Source organism: Artemia sp. Qi Xiang Cuo, chromosome 20 (assembly GCF_049724085.1).
Source record: "Artemia sp. Qi Xiang Cuo chromosome 20, ASM4972408v1, whole genome shotgun sequence".
NCBI classification, from domain to species: domain Eukaryota; kingdom Metazoa; phylum Arthropoda; class Branchiopoda; order Anostraca; family Artemiidae; genus Artemia; species Artemia sp. Qi Xiang Cuo.
In genome coordinates, this window is record NC_142813.1 from 2586825 (window position 1) to 2611120 (window position 24296).

Sequence of the window (24296 nt, forward strand, 5' to 3'; positions counted from 1 at the left end):
CTTATTTTTCGTCAATGTTTTGAAAAACTAAAGCACACTGTTCAAAATACATATAGTTTTCAGCGAAACAAAAATGACGCTTTAGGCTTTATAACTTTTACTGTTGGGGGAGCGGGAAGGGGGTAACAGCCAAACTCCTGGTTGCAATAATTTTTGCCTGTTTTAAGTTCGACTTGACTACTCAATTAAAAATCGCGATTAATCTAGATTATTGAAAAATTTGTTCTAATAAAAAAATTATTCAAGCTTTTTGAAAAGATATAATTTTACTATCGTTAGTACAGAGTGGGGTCATCTTCTGAAGGAGAGTCTACTCACCCCTTTGCTGTGGAAACCGATTATGCAAAAATAGTATTTAGATCATAATGTCGATGACGTGGGATTACCATGTGAACTCTTTTCTTCCCAACAATTGTGAAACGATTGAATTTTTCGTCGCCTCTATTAGTGTTGCGGGAGCAGCCCTTTGGCTTACGAACTGTGTGGAAGTACTGAACTGTACTTTTCGTGACAAAACAGATAACAGTTGGCATGGCAGTTTTTGAAAGCCTAATAAAACTAAAAACCAAAGTATGTCAAACACAGGAACAAAATGAGACAGAACAGGGGAAAATGAGAACGAAGCCACACAGGATGGAAGGTGCAAAGGAAACACAAATACAGAAAATAACAATTCGAATTTATTTTAACAGGAAAATTGAAACAAAGGAACAATCCTAGAAAATAACTTTTTACTGGATTCCTCTAATAAAGAAGCATTATGGATTAGTTTAGCCCTGAATTACCATTGATTTCAGTAGCTACCAGCAATCAAAAATATCCCAGCAATGTACCTGAAATCCAAAATATCCCAGCTCGTGTCAATTTTTACTCGTTTTAAGATTTAAATATTTTCTATTATCTTTATGTTTGGTAGAATCATTTATTTTAATTTATCTTTGTTCTGGGTTTCATTTTTTTAATAGAATTTCTGGCCGTTTTCAGTTCAACTTATTATAGGTCTCTTATTCTACTGATCTTAATATGACTATTTACTTTTCTTTGAAAAACTACTTTTCCGGAAAGTGTTTTGAATTGATTATTGTGCTATATCCCTTGTAGATTGGAGATTAAAATCTCTACAGTAGGCTCCTTTACTGTACTTTTTGGGGGTGTTTCCTCCTTTATCTAAAAATCCGGCAAATTTTCCCACGCATATAATTTCATGGACAGAATAATTGCCTGTAGGGCTAGCACGAGGAGTAAAGAAAAAAAGGTATAGGATGCGGCACTAGACCCTTATGGTCCCAACCGACGGTGCTCATCTCCGTCTCAAGGCCCTTTAGCCAGGAAGTGCAAAGGAGGAAGGTGGCCAGCAATCCTGTGCTTTCACACACCCTTCCTGTTTACCTTCCCCAGATTTCTCCAGGTACCATTTTAGAACTGGATCGACTCTAGCTGAGCTCACAGTCACGCCACTGACCCCCGTTCCAAAGCAAATAATTGGGTACACTAGGATTCGAACCCTCGCCCTCTCGGACAAAGGATCCTAAATCCAGCGCACCAGTCCATTCGGCTAGGACAGCCTTAGCAAAAGGAGGGGAGGGGGATAAGCCCCATATTTTATTTCACGTACATTTGCATCTCCTGAAGAGACTTACGAGTTTTTTTGCTTCTCTCAAAAAAATATAAAAATATGCAGGAGAACACGGGGTGGAACGGGGTGGACAATTTTTAGATGACAAGGAAGGTGCTGCACAAAGCGGCAATAGCTACAACTACTCCAGCTCGGTACAGCCGAACTGCGGCATCCATGTTGGTTTAGTTTCCTTTTGTTTTATGAGAGAACCAGCTGTCGTCTAGTTATTTACTGTTGGATTGGAACTTTTATTGATTTTGTAATCAAGGTAAGGTTAACACGCTTCTTTGCATTACATCTGTAGCTAGTCATACTTGTAATACGTTCAATGGGTTTTGTTTTAGTCATCTCATTGTTTCTTTACTTGAAGTTTTTGCGTGGTCATAACCTCCGAATAATAAGGCGTGTTCCTGGGGTGGAATGGGGAAGTACTCCATTCCACCCCGCCCTATTTTAATCTGACCAGTCGTTAAAATTGGGTCTGTAACTTTTCTTAATTGATTTTCAGATGGTGCGTGTGTATAAGAAAAAGACAAACAGACAATCTTGGTATACTGAGGCGATGAACAATGCTGTTGAAGCGGTTATTTCTGGTCGATGTGGCTGCCCGAACGCTTCTAATGAGCTTGAAGTTCTCCAAACTACTCTTGAAAGATACATTAAGAAAAAACAGGAAAATCCTGAGTATCTCATTGATAAAACTGCTGGAAAATTTCAGCCGTTCTTACACAAGAACAGGAACTTGAGCTTGTGACGCAATTAAAAACTATGGAGGGAAGGTTATTTGGTCTGACGATGAAGGACTTACGTACCTTAGCTTACCAGTTAGCTCAAAGAAATGGCATAGCTCATAGATTTCAAAATGAAATAGCTGGTCAAGACTGGGTCAACGGATTTATTAAGAGAAATCCTACTCTGTCTAATCGAAAGCCAGAGTCAACATCTGGTGCAAGAGCTGTGGGATTTAATAGAGTGGCTGTGGATAGTTTTTTTTTCGCTACTCACTCAATTGGTAGATAAGCACAAACTTACAGCGTTGCAGATGTTTAATTGTGAAGAAACTGGTGTTTTAATGAACCCTAAGAACCATTCAAAATCATTGCTTGTTAGGGTAAACGACAATTTGGTGCAATAGCTTCTGCAGAAAGAGGGGAGACCTTAACTTGCCTTATTTGCATGTCTCCAAGTGGATCATACATGCCCCCGATGTTAGTTTTTCCGAGGAAGAAAATGCAGAAGGAGTTTGAGCTGGGACTATCTCCAGGGACAAAGCGCCTCTATAGATACTGCAATTAAGGGGTTTAAAGCAACAGAAATTTGGTCACCTAACCCAGCCATATCCTCTGATTCAGATTTCCTACCAGCTGACACTACTGACATCAAACAAGCTGAACCTTTAACCCAAAAAGTGATTGAGGAACCTCCAACGATAGAGAAAGAATAAGTGGGAAAATCTTCGTCTGGCTCATCTGTTGATAATGAAAATCCCCACACTTATAGTGAAAGGGGTGAAGAGGTTAAAGTTTCTAGCTCTACCGTTGGTGTTAATGGCACCCCAGCGAAAAAGGTTCAATTTAATATGAATGACAGGGCTACTCCCGGATGATCTTGGATGACAACTGACATGAATGACTCTTCAACTGTATTTGTTGTTTCACCTGAAAATTTAATTCCTATTTCAAAAGTCAGAGGAAGTGCAAAAAGCACGAATCGAAGGAGGGGGAAGACTGCAGTTATAACTGATTCACCACATAAAAATGAGTTAGAGGATGCTCTAAAAGCAAAAAAGGAAAAGGAGATTGCCAAGACAGAAAGAGCACTGAAGATACTTTTTAAGAAAGAAAACAAAGCAGAAACACTAAAAACAAAGAGAAAGTTCCTGAATAAGAGTAAAAAAATGCCAAGAAAAGAAAAACAAGAAGATAAAGAAACAACCTGAAACTTAAGGCAGTGATTCTGACGAATTTCCCGACTCTGAATGTTTATATTGTCGTGAGTTTTAGTCAAGGTCAACTGAGGGTTGGTTGCCTGTTCCATATGTAAAAAATGGGCTCACAATTCCTGTGCAGGAATTGACAGTGAGGATGATAAGGCTATCCTGGTATCTGAATTTTGTAATTCAGAATGAGATTAATTTGATGAAAGAATACATTTAAGCTAGTTTTGCTGCCTTAAGCAAAATGAAAAAAAAGCCAAATTATAGTTTTATTTTTGTTAATCAGATTAATTAATTAATTTAATTAATAAAAATCAGATTAATTCGATGAAACAATATGCTTAAAATAGAGTCGTTTCCTTAATAAAAATAAAAAAAAAGCACAATAACAGTTTTACTTAGTTAGATATACTGTTTTAACTACCACCCTGTTCTGCCCCGGATACGGGGCTGAACGGGGTATTTGACACTTTTTTATATTTTAATTAAATAAATAATAATTGTGTTCACTTCTTACAATATGAGTGTGAAACTTTGTTTACAACAATACGAGGTACTTTTGTGAAATTTTGTAGGCTTTTATATTGACTCCTTCTATTTAATAAAAATCATTTTAAACTTGGTACCCCGTTCCACCCCGTGTTCCCCTAAATAATTACGATTTAGTGGATTCAATTCTGACGTTCTTTTTGGGGCACTCTATATATTTAAAAACGAGGGTGAAAAAATCAGCAAAAAGAAGCTAGAAATATGCTGCGGAAAACAGCTCAAGAAGACATGTCTTTCCTTTGAAGGTGAGGTTGTCTTTGGGAATCAAAAGATTGATAATGTTTAACTTATACGGACGAAAATTGTCTTGAGGTTTAAGTAATTAGTTTCGGTTATTTATTTTCACGGTTCAACGTGGCAAAACTGACGAAAATCTGACACTGCCCTAAAAACATCCTAATTTTAAGATAAATTCACACAGGATTTGCATTTAAATGTACCTTTTTTCTCTAAAAAAAAAAAAAAAGATTTTCATTTAGACAAAACACAGTCATCATCCCTTTCGAATAAATCGGTATATTTGCAAAATTATTTTGCAGACGTCACCAACCCAGCAATTTTTACCCATCTAAAAAATGTAAAATGTTGTGTTTTTTGCTAGAAGAAAGATAAGGGATGCGTGGTCGTTTTTTCCCCAAGGGATGATCATATCGAGCCAACAGTTCTAGAAGGTCGGTAGAGGGCTTATTCAAACAGAACAAAGTTCTAGTGTCCTTTTTAATTGACCAAAAATATTAGAAAGCAACTATCCCCCCTCCCTCCAATGTAGTCCGATCAAAATTTTAAGATAGTCATTTGATTCAGCATAGCTGAACTGTCCAATTACTATACCTCTCGAATAACAGGAACACCCTAAAGCCCCTAGGGAAAGGCCCGTAAGTTATGGCATTTACCCATTGTTTACAAATATAGTATTTGTTCCGGGGAAATAAACGGAAATTCTTCGGCGGCAGGGGGAATTTTCTGCAAGTGGGGATTTTCCGGGGGTTATTGTCCACAGAAGGGAAGGGGGACTTCCTGGCCTGAGCTGAAAAACGGCCAGAATTCAAATAAAAACAAGTTTTCTTTCATATGAAAGTACAGAGTAACATTAGAACTTGAATCAAAAAGAAATTATTCCCTACGAAGCACGTAGTCTCTCCGAACCTTCGAAGCACGTACCTTCATCAGTCTCTCCCTCTTACGCTAAAGTTTGTCTTTTTTGTCCCAATTCTTTAAGAACGATTTGCTGAAACACGGGGGCAAAAGATTTAGAATAAGAAGATTTTTTAAAGCAATATTAAACTTTAGAGTGACGTTCGAGGGATTGAGGAGAGAGCAACTTTTATTCGAAACACTTTCTGCTTGCTTTAAGTTTTAATGTTGCTCCTTACTTTCAGTAGAAAGAACTTGTTATTTTTCATTTAATAGCATATTAAAAGTCCTGATGCAAAAAATAACAATCTAGATGGTCAAATACGTTCATCACGTTCAATGGCCTAAATTATCGAATATCAAAGCTACTAATTATCCGCGTAATTGGATAAAAAAAAACTGGATAATTATTTCTGAGATGACTTGGTTAAACAGCACAAGAAGAAATTAATCAAAATTTAAGATTACCATATCATTACACAACAATATCCAATTGATAAGTAAGAGTAAAAAAGAACACCATTTTTACAATAGAAATTTGATTCACCAAAGGGAAAACATCATATCTCAATTAGAGGCACTACCAAATTTGATATTTCAATTATTCTGCAAGAGTGAATCATTTTAATATCGACCTTCTCTAATAGAAAACATTTAAGTACCAAGGACAGTGGTACTTTTGGGAATGATATTAAGTTTTATTTTTTTTTCAGGTCAACTTGAGGAGGCATAAAAAAAATAAAAAAAATACTATTTGTGTCAGGATTAAAAATTGTTAAAAAGTTTCTCCCAACATACAAATAGCAAACCAAACTATGGATTCTTATAAAAAAAACTGAAGATATAAAATATTTTTTTTTCATGAAAATGACTTTGTCAATACAAAAGAACAGAAATTAATCTAAAAAAACTTTTTCCACAAACCAAGTTTTTCAAGGAGAAGTAAAGAATTCCATTAAGCGAAAAATGGGCAGAAATGAAGTCAGCAGTATCGATATAATAGATACAAAACTAGATGGTATAAAGCGACCAATCCCTCTATATTATGGACCTATAAAGCGAGCAAACACGTTATATTTGGAACTAGATATTCAGGGAGGAGATTGTGTAATGCAACCAGACAGGTTTCTGAGGCAACGCCTATTTTCTGGGCCGTTGCCTTTAGTCAAGACTGGTTTACTTAGGAATGTGTCGCTGGTAATTAAAGAATGGAACGCTACTGTCAGAATTGTTGCTTTTTCGTCCAGTGTCGTTTACAATATTAGTGGTAGTGGTATCTAATAATGATAAAAAGTTGTATCATTGCGTAAACTAACTCAATTCGCGAAAAAAGGTATAGCATTTGGATAATTCTGCAATGAATGATCTTAATTGGTGATTAAATAATAGGGGTGAGAAGGATTTTAATTGGTGATTGGATTGTATGAAGGTGGTAAAAAAGGGTTAAACTGATTACCAGTTAAGGTAAGCCCGAAGGGGTTGTTAACTCAAAGGCAATTTATTATAAATTTGGAATAGCATTGTTAGCAGCAATCTATGGAAATGATTAATGATGACAAGATGACCTTGTGACTTGACCTAGCCTTACTTCTCGGATGTGTTCTGTGTAATACACAAGCAGCATTTGAACAGTGTTGTCAATATAAAATATGCTCTAACATTGTAGCATACTAAAAAGTTGGTACTAATCAATCTATGGAAATGATTAACGATGACAAGATGACATTGTGACTTGACCTAGATTTACTTCTTGGATGTGTTCTGCATAATACACAATTAACATTTCAATAGTATTGTCAATAGAAAATATGGCCAAACAATGTAGTATACTAAACAGTTGATACTAATAGAAATGTAGATGCCAAGAAAAAAATTTTAACAAAGAAATTTAGAACAATCCTTATAAATCTCTATAATACGACTTGTGAGATGGTTATAGGTTTGAAGCATCAATGACCGCAATCACCAATGACCCTAAACATCAAGAACCTAAACCTCCAGACGTCCCCTATCCCCAACCTCCAAGGCCCCCCCCACTTTTTAGGCCCCTCCCATTTTTTACTTTTTTTGAAGTTTTTTTTACTTCTTTTTATTATTTTTTTTAACATAGTATTTTTTTTTAACTTTTTTTTACTTGTCTTAAAATGTAGAAAAACATACTTAAAACATAGGAAATTCACTTTTAATATTGTCAAAATTCAAAATGAGAATGGTATAGGTATTTTAGTTGTGACTATTACTATTAGAAAAATAATGTTTGTAGCAGCGCTTTTTTTTTTACTGAATTTTTATGCACTTAGAAATTATTCAACTTTTTTTACGGTTCTTAAAATGACATGAAATATGCTTGCGTCTCTACCAATCGTACTCTATGCTTGCTCATAGACACGATGTGGCTTTCCCACTGGTACTCTATGATGGGTTATCGACACTACCTAGTTTATTGCATTTATTAAATCAGTATTTTTTACGTAGTGGAAGGATAAACGCATAATTCATATCTTTACAAACATGGAGATGAAGCATTTCAAGAAAGTGTGATAGTGTTATGGTAGCATTGAATGCTGACAAGGAGAAGTATTTGAACTATGAAACCAGTATAAGTGGTAGCACTATCGAAAACGTATGCATGCATTGTCATGACAGTGAGGAATTAAATTTCTTTGGAGTACCAAAAAAATTCAACTCTTATGAAGCTGGATATGCGAGATTGAGACCTCCGGAGATGATTGCACTCAAAGAAAATGCCAACATAAAAATAATAATTGATGAAGAGGGGCATCTTCTTGCTAGTGCTTGTGGTAACATGTTACCCAGTGTCAAACCCTATCGTCAGCTTTCAGGCATTAGCATTCAACGGAAGATCAAAAGAAGACAGGCATACTCTTCTACTAATATCATACATATCTTGTATACGTGCCGGAACTGTTACCTGTGTAAAAATAATGTGATAATAGACAGTGGAAATGCCAGAAAATTAAAAAGGGCATTGGTAGAAAATATCACTAAGGAATATAAAGATGATTCGATGAAAAACAAAGTGCCAGCAAATGTTACTACCATCGATCAAACAGACAATGAACCAAATAATAGCAAAGATGAAATGCATATTGAACATGTGGATGACCCCCAGTAAAAAAATGTTCACATGATAGTGTTATTGTAGCATTGAATGCTGACAAGGAGAAGTATTTCAACTATGAAACAAGTGCAAGGGGTAGCACTATCAGAAATGTATGCGTGCGTGGTCATGACAATGAGAGTTTAGATTTCTTTGAAGTACCCAAGAATTTCCATTATAAAAATGCTGGATACGCGAAAGTATTATTTCCAGAGATGATTGCACACAAAGAGAATACCAACATAAAAATAATAGTTGATGAAGAGGGGTATCTTCTTGCTAATGGTTATGGTAACATGCTACCTATTGATAGATCCTATCGTCAGCTTTCGGGTATTAGCATTCGAACGAATGCAAAGGGGAAAAGAAAGGCCTACTCTTCTATTAATATCATAAACCATATCTTGTCTACGTGCCGGAACTGTTACCTCTGTAAAAATAATGTTGTAATAGACAGTGTAATTGCCGGAAAAATAAAAAGGGCATTGATAGAAAATATCACTAAGGAATATAAATGAAAAACAGGAATATCGATAGGAATATCGATGAAAAACAAAGCGCCAGCAAAGGTTACTACCATTGGTCAAACAGTCAATGAACCAAATCAGAGGCAACACTGTAGCGTTGCCTATAGTAAAGGCCATACGGTTCCAATGTTTTATTATTATTTATTTTTTTCCCAGAGGCACTTCATGCGGAAGGGGTCATCGTAAAAACTTCAAAGGGGGCTCATTCGATTGGAAATCGAGAGTTCTAGTGCCCTTTTTAATAGTTAAAAATGATTGGAGGGCGACTAGCCCCCCCAGGCCCATCATTCCCCCAAACACATCCAATCAAAATTTTGAGATAGCCATTTTGTTAAGCATAGTTGATTTCCAGATAGACAATATATTTTTGAGGAGGAAACTCCCCCACAACCCTCAGGGCAAGGGTTTTAAGTTATGCCCTGGGGGCATATAAGGTTCTTATAGAAGGCGTTGTCTTAAAAACTTCCAATCAGGGTCATTTGATTTGAAATTAAAGGGCTAGTGCCATTTTTAATAGTAAAGAGTGATTGGAGTTTAACTAGCCCCCCTCCCCCCCACGCCCATCATTTCCCCAAACACACCCAATCAAAATTTTGAGATAGCCATTTTGTTCAGCGTAGTTGATTTCCAGATAGAAAATATATTTTGAGGAGGACACTCCCACAGAGCCCTCAGGGCAAGGGTTTTAAGTTATACCCTGGGGGCATATAAGGTTTTATAGAAGGCGTTGTCGTAGAAACTTCAAAAAGGGCTCATTCGATTGGAAATTAAAAGAGCTAGTGCCCTTATTAATTGTCGAAAGTGATTGGGAGGCAACTAGCCCCCCCCACGCCCATTATTCCCCCAAACACATCCAATCAAAATTTTAAGATAACAATTTTGTTCAGCGTAGTTGATTTACAGATAGAAAATATTTTTTTGAGGAGGACATTCCCCCACAACCCTCAGGGCAAGGGTTTTAAGTTATGCCCTGGGGACACATAATGTTTTTATAGAAGGTGTTGTCGTAGAAACTTCATAACAGGCTCAGTCGATTGTAATTTATAGGGTTTGTGCCCTTTTTAATATTCAAAAGTGATTGGTGTGCCACTAGGGCCCCCCCCTCCACGCCCATCATTTCCCCAAACACATCCAATCAAAATATTCAGATAGCCATTCTGTTCAGCGTAGTTGATTTCCAGATAGAAAATATATTTTTGAGGAGGACACTCCCCCAAAACCCTCAGGGCAAGGGTTTTAAGTTATACCCAGGGGGCATATAAGGTTTTTATAGAAAGCGTTGTCGTAGAAACTTCAAAACAGGTTCATTCGATTGGAAATTAAAGGGCTAGTGCCCTTTTTAATAGTCGAGAGTGATTGGATTGCAACTAGCCCCCCCCTACGCTCATTATTCCCCCAAGCCCATCCACTCAAAATTTTGAGATAGCTATTTTGTTAAGCGTAGTTGATTTCCAGATTAAAATTACGTTTTTGAGGAGGAAACGCCCCCAGAACCTTCAGGGCAAGGGTTTTAAGATATGCCCTGGGGGCATATAAGGTTTTTATAGAAGGCGTTGTAGTAGAAACTTCAAAAAGGTTCATTCGATTGGAAATTCAAAGGTTGATTTCCAGATGGAAAATATATTTTTGAGGAGGATACTCCCCAACAACCCTCAGAGCGAGGGTTTTAAGTTAAGCCCAGGGGGCATATAAGGTTTTTATAGAAGGCGTTGTCGTAGAAACTTCAAAATAGACTCATTCGATTGGAAATTAAAGAGCTAGTGTCCTTTTTAATAGACCATAGTGATTGGAGTGTAACTAGCCCCCCCACGCCCATCATTTCCTCAAACACATCCAATCACAATTTTCAGATAACCATTTTGTTCAGCGTAGTTGATTTCCAGATAGAAAATATATTTTTGAGGAGGACACTCCCCCACAACCCTCAGGGCAAGGGTTTTAAGTTATGCCCTGGCGACATATAAGGTTTTTATGGAAAGGCGTTGTCGTATAAACTTCGAAACAAGTTCATTCGATTGGAAATTAAAGGCATAGTTTTTTAATAGTCGAAAGTGATTGGAGTGCAACTAGCACCCCCCCCCCCCGACGCCCATCATTTCCCCAAACATATCCAATCAAAATTTTGAGATAGCTAATTTGTCCAGCGTAGTTGATTTCCAGATAGAAAATATATGTTTGAGGAGAACACTCCCCCACAACCGTCAGGGCAAGGGTTTTAAGATATGACCTGGGGGCATATAAGGTTTTTATAGAAGGCGTTGTCATAGAAACTTCAAAAAAGGCACATTCGATTGGAAATTCAAAGGGATAGTGCCGTTTTCAGTAGTTGGAAGTGATTTGAGGGCAACTAACCCCCCTCTCACGCCCACCTTTCCCCAAACACATCCAATCAAAATTTTGAGACAGCCATTTTATTAAACGTAGTTTTAAATTCTGGAAATTAGGTCTTTGAGGATGACAACTCCCCCACAGCCAGCAGGGCAAGAGTTGTAATTTAAGGATTCTCCGAATCCTTCCCATTATTTCTTATGGAAGGGATGCTCGTATTAACTTTGGAGAGGTCTCATTTGACTGAAAATTGAAGGTTCTTGTACACTTTTTAAGAGTAAAAAGATATTGGAGGGTGACTAGCCCCCCCCCCCTCCTCCACTGCCGTGAGTAGTTGATTTCCAGATAGAAAATATGTTTTTGAGGAGGACACTCCCCTACAACCCTCACGGCAAGGGTTTTAAGTTATGCCCTGGGGGCATATAAGGTTGATAGAAAATACGTTTTTGAGGAGGACACTCCCCCACAACCCTCAGGGCAAGGGTTTTAGGTTATGCCCTGGGAGCATATAAGGTTTTTATAGAAGGCGTTGTCGTAGGAACTTCAAAAAAGACTCATTCGATTGAGAATTCAAAGGGCTGATGCCCTTTTTAATAGTCAAATGTGATTGGAGGGCAACTAGCCCCCCCCCACGCCCATCATTCCCCAAACACATCAAATCAACATTTTGAGATAGCCATTTTGTTCAGCGTAGCTGATTTCAATTTAGAAAATTTTTTTTTGAGGAGGACACTCCCCAACAACCCTCAGGGCAAGGGTTGTAAGTTCTGGCCTGGCGGCATATGACGTTTTTATAGAAAGCGTTGTCGTAGAAACTTCAAAAAGTCATGCGATTGGATATTAAAAGGGCTAGTACTCTTTGCAATAGCCAAAAGTGATTGGAGGGCAACTAGCCCCCCCCCCCACACGCCCATCATTCCCCCAAACACATCCAATCCAAATTTTGAGATAGCCAATTTGTTCAGCGTAGTCAGTTTCCAGACAGAAAATATGTTTTTGAGGAGGACACTCCCCCACAACCCTCAGGGCAAGGGTTTCAAGTTATGCCCTGGGGGCATATAATGTTTTTATAGAAGGCGTTGTCGTAGAAACTTCAAAAAAGGCTCATTCGATTGGAAATTCAAAGAGCTAGTACCCTTTTTAATAGTCGTAAGTGATTGGAGGGCAACTAGTCCCCCCCTCACGCCCATCATTCCCCCAAACATATCCAATCAAAATTTTGAGATTTACATTTTTTTAATCGTAGTTGATTTCCAAATAGAAAATATGTTTTGAGGAGGGCACTCCCCCAGAACCCTCAGGGCAAGGGTTGTAAGTTATGCCCTGGGGGCATATGATATTTTTATAGAAAGCGTTGTCATAGAAACTTCAAAAAGGGCTCATTTGATTGGAAATTAAAGGGCTAATGCCCTTTTTAATATTCGAAAGTGATTGGAGGGCAACTAACCCCCCTCTTACGCACACTTTTCCCCAAACAAATCCTATAAAAATTTTGAGATAGCCATTATATTAAACGTAGTTTTAAGTTCTGGAAATTAGGTCTTTGAGGATAACATCTCCCCCACAGCCCTCAAGGCAAGAGCTGTAAGTTATGCCCTGGGGCATATAGGGATTTTATAGAAGGCGTTGTCGTAGAAACTTCAAAAAAGGCTCATTCGATAGGAAATTCAAAGGGCTAGTGCCCTTTTTAATAGGCGAAAGTGATTGGAGGGCAACTAACCCCCCCACGCCCATCCATCCCCCAAACACATCCAAACAAAAATTTGAAATAGCCATTTTGTTCAGCGTAATTGATTTCCAGATAGAAAATATGTTTTTGAGGATGACACTCCTCCACAACCCTCACGGCAAGGGTTTTATGTTATGCCCTGGGGGCATATAAGGTTTTTATAGAAGGCGTTGTCGTAGAAACTTCAAAAAAGGCTCATTCGATTGGGAATTCAAAGGGCTGATGCCCTTTTTAATAGTCGAAAGTGATTAGGGGGCAACTAGCCCCCCCCCACGTCCATCATTCCCCCAAACACATCCAATCAAAATTTTCAGATAGCCATTTTGTTCAGCGTAGTTGATTTCCAGATAGAAAATATATTTTTGAGGAGGAAACTCCCCCACAACCCTCAGGGCAAGGGTTTTAAGTTATGCCCTGGGGGCATATAAGGTTTTTATAGAAGGCGTTGTCGTAGAAACTTAAAAAAAGGCTCATTCGACTGGGAATTCAAAGGGCTGATGCCCTATTTAATAGTCAAAAGTGATTAGGGGGCAACTAGCGCCCCCCCCCCCACGCCCATCATTCCCCAAACACATCAAATCAAAATTTTGAGATAGCCATTTTGTTCAGAGTAGTTGATTTCCATTTAGAGAATATGTTTTTGAGGAGGACACTCCCTAACAACCCTCAGGGCAAGGGTTTTAAGTTATGCCCTGGGGGCATATAAGGTTTTAATAGAAAGCGTTGTCGTAGACACTTCAAAAAGGCTCATTCGATTGGAAATTCAAAGGGCTAGTGCCCTTTTTAATAGCCCAAAGTGGTTGGTGGGCAACTAGTCCCCCCCCCCCGCACGCCCATCATTCCCCCAAACACATCCAATCCAAATTTAGAGATAGCCAATTTGTTCAGCGTAGTCGGTTTCCAGATAGAAAATATGTTTTTGAGGAGGACACTCCCCAACAACCCTCAGGGCAAGGGTTTCAAGTTATGCCCTGGGGGCATATAATGTTTTTATAGAAGGCGTTTTCGTAGAAAAAGGCTCATTCGATTGGAAATTCAAAGGGCTAGTGCCCTTTTTAATAGTCGAAAGTGATTGGAGGACAACTAGTCCCCCCCCCTCACGCCCATCATTCCCCCAAACACATCCAATCAAAATTTTGAGATAGCCATTTCGTTAATCGTAGTTGATTTCCAAATAGAAAATATGTTTTGAGGAGGGCACTCCCCCACAACCCTCGGGGCAAGGGTTTTAAGCTATGCCCTGGGGGCATATAAGGTTCTTATAGAAGGTGTTGTCGTAGAAACTTCAAAAATGGCTCATTCGATTGGAAATTAAAGGGCTAGTGCCTTTTTTAATATTCGAAAGTGATTGGAGGGCAACTAACCCCCCTCTCACGCCCACTTTTCCCCAAACAAATCCAATAAAAATTTTGAGATAGCCATTATATTAAACGTAGTTTTAAGTTCTGGAAATTAGGTCTTTGAGGATAACAACTCCCCCACAGCCCTCAAGGCAAGAGCTGTAAGTTATGCCCTGGGGCATATAGGGATTTTATAGAAGGCTTTGTCGTAGAAACTTCAAAAAAGGCTCATTCGATAGGAAATTCAAAGGGCTAGTACCCTTTTTAATAGGCGAAAGTGATTGGAGGGCAACTACCCCCCCCCCGCCCATCATTCCCCCAAACACATCCAATAAAAAATTTGAAATAGCCATTTTGTTCAGCGTAGTTGATTTCCAGATATAAAATACGTTTTTTACGAGGACAATCCTCCACATCCTTCAGGGCAAGGTTTTTTAGTTATTCCCTTGGGGCACATAAGGTTTTTATAGAAGGTGTTGTCGTAGAAACTTCAAAACAGGCTCATTCGATTGGAAATTCAAAGGGCTGATGCCCTTTTTAATAGTCGAAAGTGATTAGGGGGCAACTAGCCCCCCACGCCCATCATTCCCCCAAACACATGCAATAAAAATTTTGAGATAGCCATTTGTTCAACGTAGTTGATTTCCAGATAGAAAATATGTTTTTGATGAGGACACTCTCCTACAACCCTCAGAGCAAGGGTTTTAAGTTATGCCCTGGGGGCATATAAGGTTTTTATAGAAGGCTTTGTCGTAGAAACTTAAAAAAAGGCTCATTCGACTGGGAATTCAAAGGGCTGATGCCCTATTTAATAGTCAAAAGTGATTAGGGGGCAACTAGCGCCCCCCCCCACGCCCATCATTCCCCAAACACATCAAATCCAAATTTTGAGATAGCCATTTTGTTAATAGTAGTTGATTTACAGATAAAAAATATTTTTTTGAGGAGGACACTCCCCCACAACCCTTTGGGCAAGGGTTTTAAGTTATGCCCTGGGGGCATATAAGGTTTTTATAGAAGGTGTTGTCATAGAAACTTCAAAAAAGGCTCATTCTATGGGAAATTGAAAGCGCTAGTGCCCTTTTTTATAGTCGAAAGTGATTGGAGGGCAACTAACCCCCCTCTCACATACACTTTTTCCCCAAACACATCCAATCAAAATTTTGAGATAGCCATTTTATTAAACGTAGTTTTAAGTTTTGGAAATTAGGTCTTTGAGGATAACAACTCCCGCACAGCCCTCAAGGAAAGAGTTGCAAGTTATGCCCTGGGGGCATACAGGGATTTTATAGAAGGCATTGTCGTAGAAACTTCAAAAAAGGCTCATTCGATAGGAAATTCAAAGGTCTAGTGCCCTTTTTAATAGGCGAAAGTGATTGGAGGGCAACGAGCCCCCCCCCCCCCCCCCATCATTCCCCCAAACACATCCAATCAAATTTTTGAGATAGCCATTTTGTTCAGTGTAGTTGATTTCCAGATAGAAAATATGTTTTTGAGGAGGACACTCCCCCACAACCCTCAAGGCAGGGGTTTTAAGTTATACCCTGGGGGTATATAAGGTTTTTATAGAAGGAGTTGTCGTAGAAACTTCACAAAAGGCTCATTCGATTGGAAATGCAAAGGGCTAGTGCCCTTTTCAATTGTCAATTTTTCATAAGCAAAAGTGATTTGAGGGCAACTAAACCCCCTCTCACGCTCACCTTTTCCCCAAACACATCCAATCAAAATTTTGAGAAACCCATTTTATTAAACGTTGTTTTAAGTTCTGCAAATTAGGTCTTTGAGGATGACAACTCCCCCACAGCCCTCAAGGCAAGGGTTGTAAGTTATGCCCTGGAAGCATATATAGTTTTGTATAGACAATGTTGTCGTAGAAACTTCAGAAAGGGCTCATTCGATTGGAAATTTAAATGGCTACTTCCCTTTTTAATAGTCGAAAGTGACTTTAAAGCAACTGACACCCCTTCCACGCCCACCATTTCCCCAAACACATCCAATCAAAATTTTGATATAGCCATTTTGTTCAACGTAGTTGAAAGTTCTAGAAATTTATATGTTTGAGCAAGACACTCCCCCCACTGTCTTCAGTGGCAGGGGTTATAAGTTATGCCCTGGGGGCATATATGGTTCTTATGAAAGAAATGCTCGTATAGACTTCAGAGAGGGCTCATTTGAATGGAAATTGAAAGTTCTGTTTCAATTTTTAAGCGTCAAAAGATATTGAAGGGTAACCAGCTCTCCCCCCCCCCCAAACCCTTTTTCCCAAATGCATCCAATAAAAACTTTAAGATAGCTATTTTGTTAAAAGTAGTTCAAACATCATACAACAAAAATTCCGGGGGCATAAATGGGGCTTATGGAAGGGATGCTCGTATTAACTTTAAATAGGGCTCATTTGATAGGAAATTGAAAGTTGTAGTTAATTTTTTAAGAGTCAAAAGAGATTGGAGGGCACCTAGCCCCCCCCCCTCCACGCCCTTTTTTCCTCAAAACCATCCGATAAGAACTTTAAGATAACTTTTTTTTAAAATAGTTCAAAGGCCATATAACGAAAACTCCGGGGTCTACACAGCCTCCCAGGGCCCGAGGGCAGGCGTTGTAAGTTATGCCCTGGGGGAATATATGGTTCTTATTGAAGGGATGCTACGTAAAAGCTTCAGAGATGGCTCATTTGATTGCAAATTGAAAGTTCTAGTTCATTTTTTTAGAGTCAAGAGATTGGAGGGAAACTAGCCCCCCCCCCACGCCCCTCTTTCCCAAAATGCATCCAATAAAAATTTTGAGATAGCCATTAAGTTAAAAATTGCTCAAAAGTCACATAACAAAAACTCAGCTGTCGTCACCACCCCGCAGGGCCCGGGGGCAGGCGTTGTAAGTTATGCCCTGGGGCATATATTTTTCGTATGAAAGGGATCCTCGTATAGACTTCAGAGAGGGTTCATTTGATTGGAAATTGAAAGTTCGAGCTCACTTTTTAATAGTCAAAAGAGATCCGAGGGCAGCTAGCCCCCCCCCCACGCCTTCTTTTTCCAAACCCATCTGATGAAACTTTTGAGATAAACATTTTGTTAAAAATAGTTCAAAGGTTGGAAAAGAAAAAATCCGGTGTCAATACAGCCCCCCAGGGCCCAGCGAAAGGCGTTCTAAGTTTTTTTTATTATTATTATTTTTTTTTCCCAGAGGCACTTCATATGGAAGGGCTCGTCGTAGAAACTTCAAAGGGGGCTTATTCGATTGTAAATAGAGAGTTCTAGTGCCCTTTCTAATAGTCGAAAATTATTGGAGGGCAACTAGCCCCCCCACGCCCATCATTCCCGCAAACACATCCAATAAAAATTTTGAGATAGCCATTTTGTTCAGCGTAGTTGATTTCCAGAGAGAAAAATATATTTTTGAGGAGGATACTCCCCCACAACCTTCAGGGCAAGGGTTTTAAGTTATGCCCTGGGGGCATATAAGTTTTTATAGAAGGCGTTCTCGTAGAAACTTTACAACAGGCTCATTCGATTGGAAATTCAAAGGGCTAGTGCCCTTTTTAATAGTCGAAAATGATTGGAGGGCAACTAGCCCCACCCCACCCCAATTTTGAGATAGCCATTTTGTCCAACGTAGTTGATTTCCAGATAGAAAATATGTTTTTGAGGAGGATACTCCCCCACAACCCTCAAGGCAAGGGTTTTAGGCTATACCCTGGGGGCATATAAGGTTTTTATAGAAGACGTTGTCGCAGAAACTTCAAAAAGGCTCATTCGATTGGAAATTCAATAGGCTAGTGCCCTTTTTAATAGTCGAAAGCGATTTGAGGGCAACTGAACCCCCTCTCACACCCACCTTTTCCCCAAACACATCCAATTAAAATTTGAGACAGCCATTTTATTAAACATATTTTTAAGTTCTGGAAATTAGGTCTTTGAGGATGACAACTCCCTCACAACACTCAAGGCAGGGGTTGTAAGTTATGCCCTGGGGCATATAAGGTTTTGTATAGACAACGTTGTCGTAGAAACTTCAAAAAGGGCTCATTCGATTTGAAATTTAAATTGCTAGTTCCCTTTTTAATAGTCGAAAGTGATTTTAAGGCAACTGACACCCTTTCAACGCCCATCATTTCCCCAAACACATCCAATCAAAATTTTGATGCAGCCATTTTGTTCAACGTAGTTGAAAGTTCTGGAAATTATATGTTTGAGCAGGACACTCCTCCCACAGTCTTCAGGGGCAAGGGTTATAAGTTATGCCCTGGGGGCATATATGGTTCTTATGGAAGGAATGCTCGTATAAACTTCAGAGAGGGCTCATTTGATTAGAAATTGAAAGTTCTAGTTTACTTTTTAAGCGTCAAAAGATATTGAAGGGTAACCAGCCCCCCCCCCCCCTAAAAAAAAAACTTTTTCCCATATGCATCCAATAAAAATTTTAAGATAGCTATTTTGTTAAAAATAGTTCAAAGATCATATATCAAAAATTCCGATTTTAACACAAACCACCACAATCAGGAGGCGGGCGTTGTAAGCTGTGCCCTGGTGACATATAGAGGTCTTATGGAGGGGGTACTCATAAGAACTTCAAATGAGGCTCTTTTGATTGGACACCGAAAGTTCTATTCCACTTTTGAAGAGTTAAAAGAGATAAGAGGGCATCTAGCCCCCCACGCCCTTTTTTCCTCAAACCCATCCGATAAAAGCTTTGATATAGTTTTTTTTTAAATAGTGCAAAGATTACACAATAAAAAGTCCGATGTCAACACAGCCCCCCAGGGCCCGAAGGCTGGTTTATAGGTTATGTTTTTGGGGACCATGTGGTTCTTATTAAAGAGATGCTCCTATAAAATTCAGAGATGGCTCATTTGATTGGAAATTGAAAGTTCTAGTTAAGTTTTTTAGAGTCAAAAGAAATTGGAGAGCAGCTAGCCCCCCCACCCCCCCCCCCACATCCCTTTTTCTCCAAATGCATCTAATAAAAATTTTTAAATAGCCATTAAATTAAAAATTTCTCAAAAGTCAGATAACAAAAACTCAGGTGTCGGCACAACCCCCCAGGGTCAGGGGGTAGGCGTTGTAAGTTATGCCCTGGTGCATATATTGTTCGTATGATAGGAATGCTCCTATAAACTTCAGAGAGGGCTCATTTGATTGGAAATTGAAAGTTAGAGCTCACTTTTTAATATTCAAAAGACATCCGAGGGCAGCTAGCCCCCCCCCCCCACGCCTTCTTTTTCCAAACCCATCTGATGAAAATTTTGTGATAGACATCTTGTTAAAAATAGTTCAAAGGTGGGATAAGAAAGAATCCAGTGTCAATAGAGCCCCCCCCCAGGGCACAGGGGACTGCGTTCTAAGTTATGCCCGAAGGGCATGTATGGTTCTTATGAAAGGGATGCTCGTATAAACTTCATAGAGGGCTCATGTGATTGGAAATCGAAGTTCTAGTTCACTTTTTAATTGTCAAGAGTGCTAAATTCGCCCCCCCATTAGTGTTTTGGATATTGTTCAAAAATTAGATAACAAAAACACCCCCCAGAGCCCGGAGGACAGGCGCTGTTAGTGTTGTCCTGGGGGCACATATGGTTCTTATGAAAGGGATGCTTGTATAAACTTCAGAGGGCGCTCATTTAATTGGAAATTGAAAGTTCTAGTTCAACTTTTAAGAGTCAAAAGATATCCGAGGGCAACTAGCCCCCCCCCACACACACCCTTTTTTCCCCAAGCCCCCGATAAAATTTTTATAATAGCCATTTCATTAAAAATAGTCCAAAGGTCAGAAAAGAAAAACTCCTGTGTCAACGCAACACCCCAGGGCCCGGAGGCAGGCGTTGTGAGTAATGCTCTGGGGGCATGTTTAGTTCTTATGGAAGGGATGCCCGTATAAACTTCGGAGAGGGCTCATTTGATTGGAAATTGAAAGTTCTTGCTAACTTTTTAAGAGTCAAAAGAGATAGGAGGGCAACTAGCCCCCTCCTCCACGCCCTAAATGCATCAGATAAAAATTTTGAGATAAGCATTTTGTTAAAAATAGTTAAAAGTTCTGATAAAAAAAACTCCGGTGTCGACACAGCCCCCCCAAGGGCCTGGGGGTAGGTGTTGTAATTTATGCCTTGGGGGCATATATGATTTTTATGGAAGGGATGCTCGTATAAAATTCCTAGAGGGCTTATTTGATTGGAAATCGATAGTTGTAATTAACTTTTTCAGAATCTAAAGTGATTGGAGGGCAGCAAGCCTCCCCCCAAACTCCATTTATTTTTTCCCAGAGGCACTTCATATAGAAGGGGTCGTCATATAAACTTCAAAGGGGGCTCATTCGATTGGAAATCGAGTTCTAGTGCCCTGTTTAAGAGTCAAAAGTGATCAGAGGGCAACTACCCCCCCAAGCCCTTTTCCCCCAAATATATCTGATAAAAAATTTCAGGTAGCAAGCCTCTCCCAAAACTCCATTTATTTTTTCCCCAGAGGCACTTCATATAGAAGGGGTCGTCATATAAACTTCAAAGGGGGCTCATTCGATTGGAAATCAAAGAGTTCTAGTGCCCTTTTTAAGAGTCAAAAGTGATCATAGGGCAACTGCCCCCCCCCCAAGCCCATTTTCCCCAAATACATCGGATGAAAAATTTGAGGTAGCCATTTTGTTAAAAATAGTTCAAAGATCGGATAAGAAAAACTCCTGTCGACACCCCTCCCCCCAGGGCCGGGGCAGGGGCTGTAAGTATTGCTCTGGGGGCACAAATGGTTCTTATGGAAGGTATGCTCGTATAAACTTCAGAGGAAGTTCATTTGAATGGAAATTAAAAGCTGTAGTTCATTTTCTCAGAGTGAAAAAAGATCAGAGGGCAACTGGCCCCTCCCGCCCTCCACGCCTTTGGGTGTATCGGATGGATAAACACATCCGATAAAAATTTCAGGCGACCATTTTTTAAAAAATAGTTCAACCATCACATATTAAAACTCCAGGTTCGACACAACCCCCCAGGACCCAAGGATAGGCGTTGTAAGTTATACTCTGGGGATATAAAAGGTTCTTATAGAAGGGATACATCTATAGTTCACTTTTAAAGAGTCAAAGAGACCGAAGCTTAATCTAGTCCCCCCACGCCCTTTTTCCCCAAACCCATCCGATAAAAATTTTGAGATGGCAATTTTGTTAAAATAGTTCAAACATCAGATAATAAAAACTCCAAGGTTGACACAAAACCATTTTTTCACTTTGATATTGTTTACTTTGATATCAGTTTTTAAACTTTGATGAATATTTGATTTATTTTAAAAAGTATGATTTTGAAATATGGAATTTTTAAATACTTGAAATTTTTTGCAATCAAGCCGAACAAAAATTAATCAAAAAAAACTTTCCGAAAAATAAGTTTTTAAAAGAAAAGTAAAGGCCATTTTAAACTTAAGCTCAGCAGATACAAATACCTGTTAAAATTCAAACTAAAAACGACCAGAAATTACTATTAAAGAATAAATGAAACCCAACACGAACAGAAATTAAATAAACAATCATAGCAAAAACATCCAACAAGTAATAATATAAATGAATAAATAGATCTTAAAGCGAGTAATGCTTAGATTGAATATGAATATCAAGCTTGAAACGAAAAAAAATATTTTCCTATTGAAGCACAAATGAAACTTAAAAATAACAGAAATTAAATAAACAATCAATGCAAACAAACATACAATAGATATTAATGTAAATTAATAAATAAATCTTAAAACGAGTGAAACTTAAATTGAATATGCAAATCAAGCTTGAAACGAACAAAAATCACCACAAACAAGAGCTTGGGTATGATCTCCTTCTCTCACGGTAAAAGTCTAAAAACTACTGGGTCATCGGCGCTTTACTGAAAACCATATGCGTCTTGAAAAGTCTTGGAAAGTATAAACAACATTAAATTGAATATTTGATGTATAATGATATTAATTGTGGAAAAATCCATCAGTTCAAGAATTTATTTCACTGTAATTGTATTTATATTTTCAATACTCTAAGAACTGGAAAAGAAAATATTTATAATATAATCCGTTTTCAGTTAAGCGCCAATGACGCAGAAGGCTTTTGGTTTTTATTCACAGTTAGGAAAGGAGGCAGTATCGAAACACTTGTTTGTAGTGAAACTACATTTGTCTTTAACAACTTTAAAAAGAGCTAATAAATTAAACTGAATATTTGATGTGTAATGATATTGATTTCTGACAACTCATCAGTTCAAAATGTTACGATAATTTTAATGTTTTATTTTCAATATTAAGTAAAAAATAAGATATTTGTCATAAAATTGGTTTTCAGTAAAGCGCCAATGACGCAGTAGGTTTTAGACTTTTACAGTGAGAGAAGGAGGTCATACCCAAACTCTTGTTTGTGGTACTTCACAGCTTGCCAACTCATTTTATTGCCAGGTCGTTTTTTGTTTGCTTTTTTCCTTGGTTCACTTATATTTTTTAGTTTGATTTGATCCAATTTGGTAGAAAAATAAGAGGATGATAAACTAAAATTGATGATAAACTAATATTTGATTTTATGCTCGAACTCATATCAGAAAAAGTTACAAATTATAATTTTAATACAATGAATAATATTTTTATTTCATATCGTAAATTGCCATGTATGTGCCTGCCTAGACAAAGAGAGGTGTCCAGAATCACAGTGTCAAATTGAACAGCGAATCGCTGAGGATCACTGACATGTGTGACAGAGCTAGGGCCTTGAATCGCTTCTTATGCTTCTAACGGGCTTGAAGAAGCGGAGGGAGGGAGAAGGGGTTCCTTACTTCGAACTCAAGGAAATTAAGAAACAAGAACATAATACCTTTCGAGCTATCACAGTCGATTTCAAACTATTTCAGAATATACAGCAAAAAAGAAGTGCTTTTATGTATTGGTTACATTAGTAGAGAAGACAGGGAAGGCAATGTATGTACCCGTGAGTCCCTGAACTCATCTTATAAATGAGCTCCAGCATGACTTACCTTGACTCCTTTGTTATGCCCTCAACAACAGCGTACCACCCACCTTTGCCCTAGCAACCACTATTGGGATGATTTCCATCCTTGAGGGAAGAGCTTAATTTTACTTTTATTCGAATGCTGCAAAGAGTTTTGCATTTACTGCAAAGAAGATAAGGGGTTAAGAGCGCCACGAAGAAATTTTCCAGGGGATAAGAAGGAAACTGGCAGGTGTATCATTTTTACTAGGGCCTAAATCCGGGTATTTCCCATTTTCCCCATTTTGCTAAGTTAAATCTTTTCTTGTTTCCAAGGAGGGGGTATCAGGTCCCCTGGTGGTACCCGTCAGGGGAGGCGAGCGGTACGTCTATCAGCGAAATACGTCTATCTCTATCCCAAAGGCTACCTAATTTAATTCTAAGTATATCTATAAAGGAAAATAAATTCGTCTTAAAATTGTTGTAGTCACATCTTGCCGTTCAATAGAATAATATTGCTAGCTTATTTTTAAGTTTATGATAATTTAACGTTTAAACGGCAATTCTAATTTCTCCTTTTTTTAAGCAAAAAGCCTTGACAAAACTGTCAACTTTTATTCACACGAAAATTATTCAAGGAAGTAGCTTTTGCCTCCCTCCGACCAAGAAAAAATGTACATGATAAACTAAATAGAATTTAGAGTGGTTAATTTTAAACAGCAATATCATTAGTTTTGTTGTTAATCAAAAGCCTTGGGCTTCAATCTCATTGTTCAAACGTAAATTATTAACTTTTCAGTCAATAGGTTCCCCTCAAGATGCAATATATAATAATAAATTATATAGTAATTAAATAACTTGAATAAAAAACTAAAACAAGAATATTAGCAATGAAATAACTTGGAGACAAATCGGTGGCTTAAAAAACCTTATTTTCAATGTTGTGTATAATTATTCAATTTGGAGACCTGTCATTTCATTATGTGTACAAAATTACATAATTTGCTTTGTTCTATACGTTTATTTGTTTTAACGGAATACTGTTAGAATACAACTGACACTTACAGGGGGTGGAAAAGGTCCACGGCAATA

The 24296-nt window shown here is 38.4% G+C and overlaps 1 protein-coding gene across 1 annotated transcript in view; it reads right to left on the reverse strand.

Annotated features, from left to right (window-relative positions):
* Positions 1 to 24296, reverse strand: part of LOC148939764 (DNA damage-binding protein 2-like) — an 84374-nt gene that overhangs the window by 18887 nt on the left and 41191 nt on the right. The gene's annotated exons all lie outside the window — the stretch shown is intronic.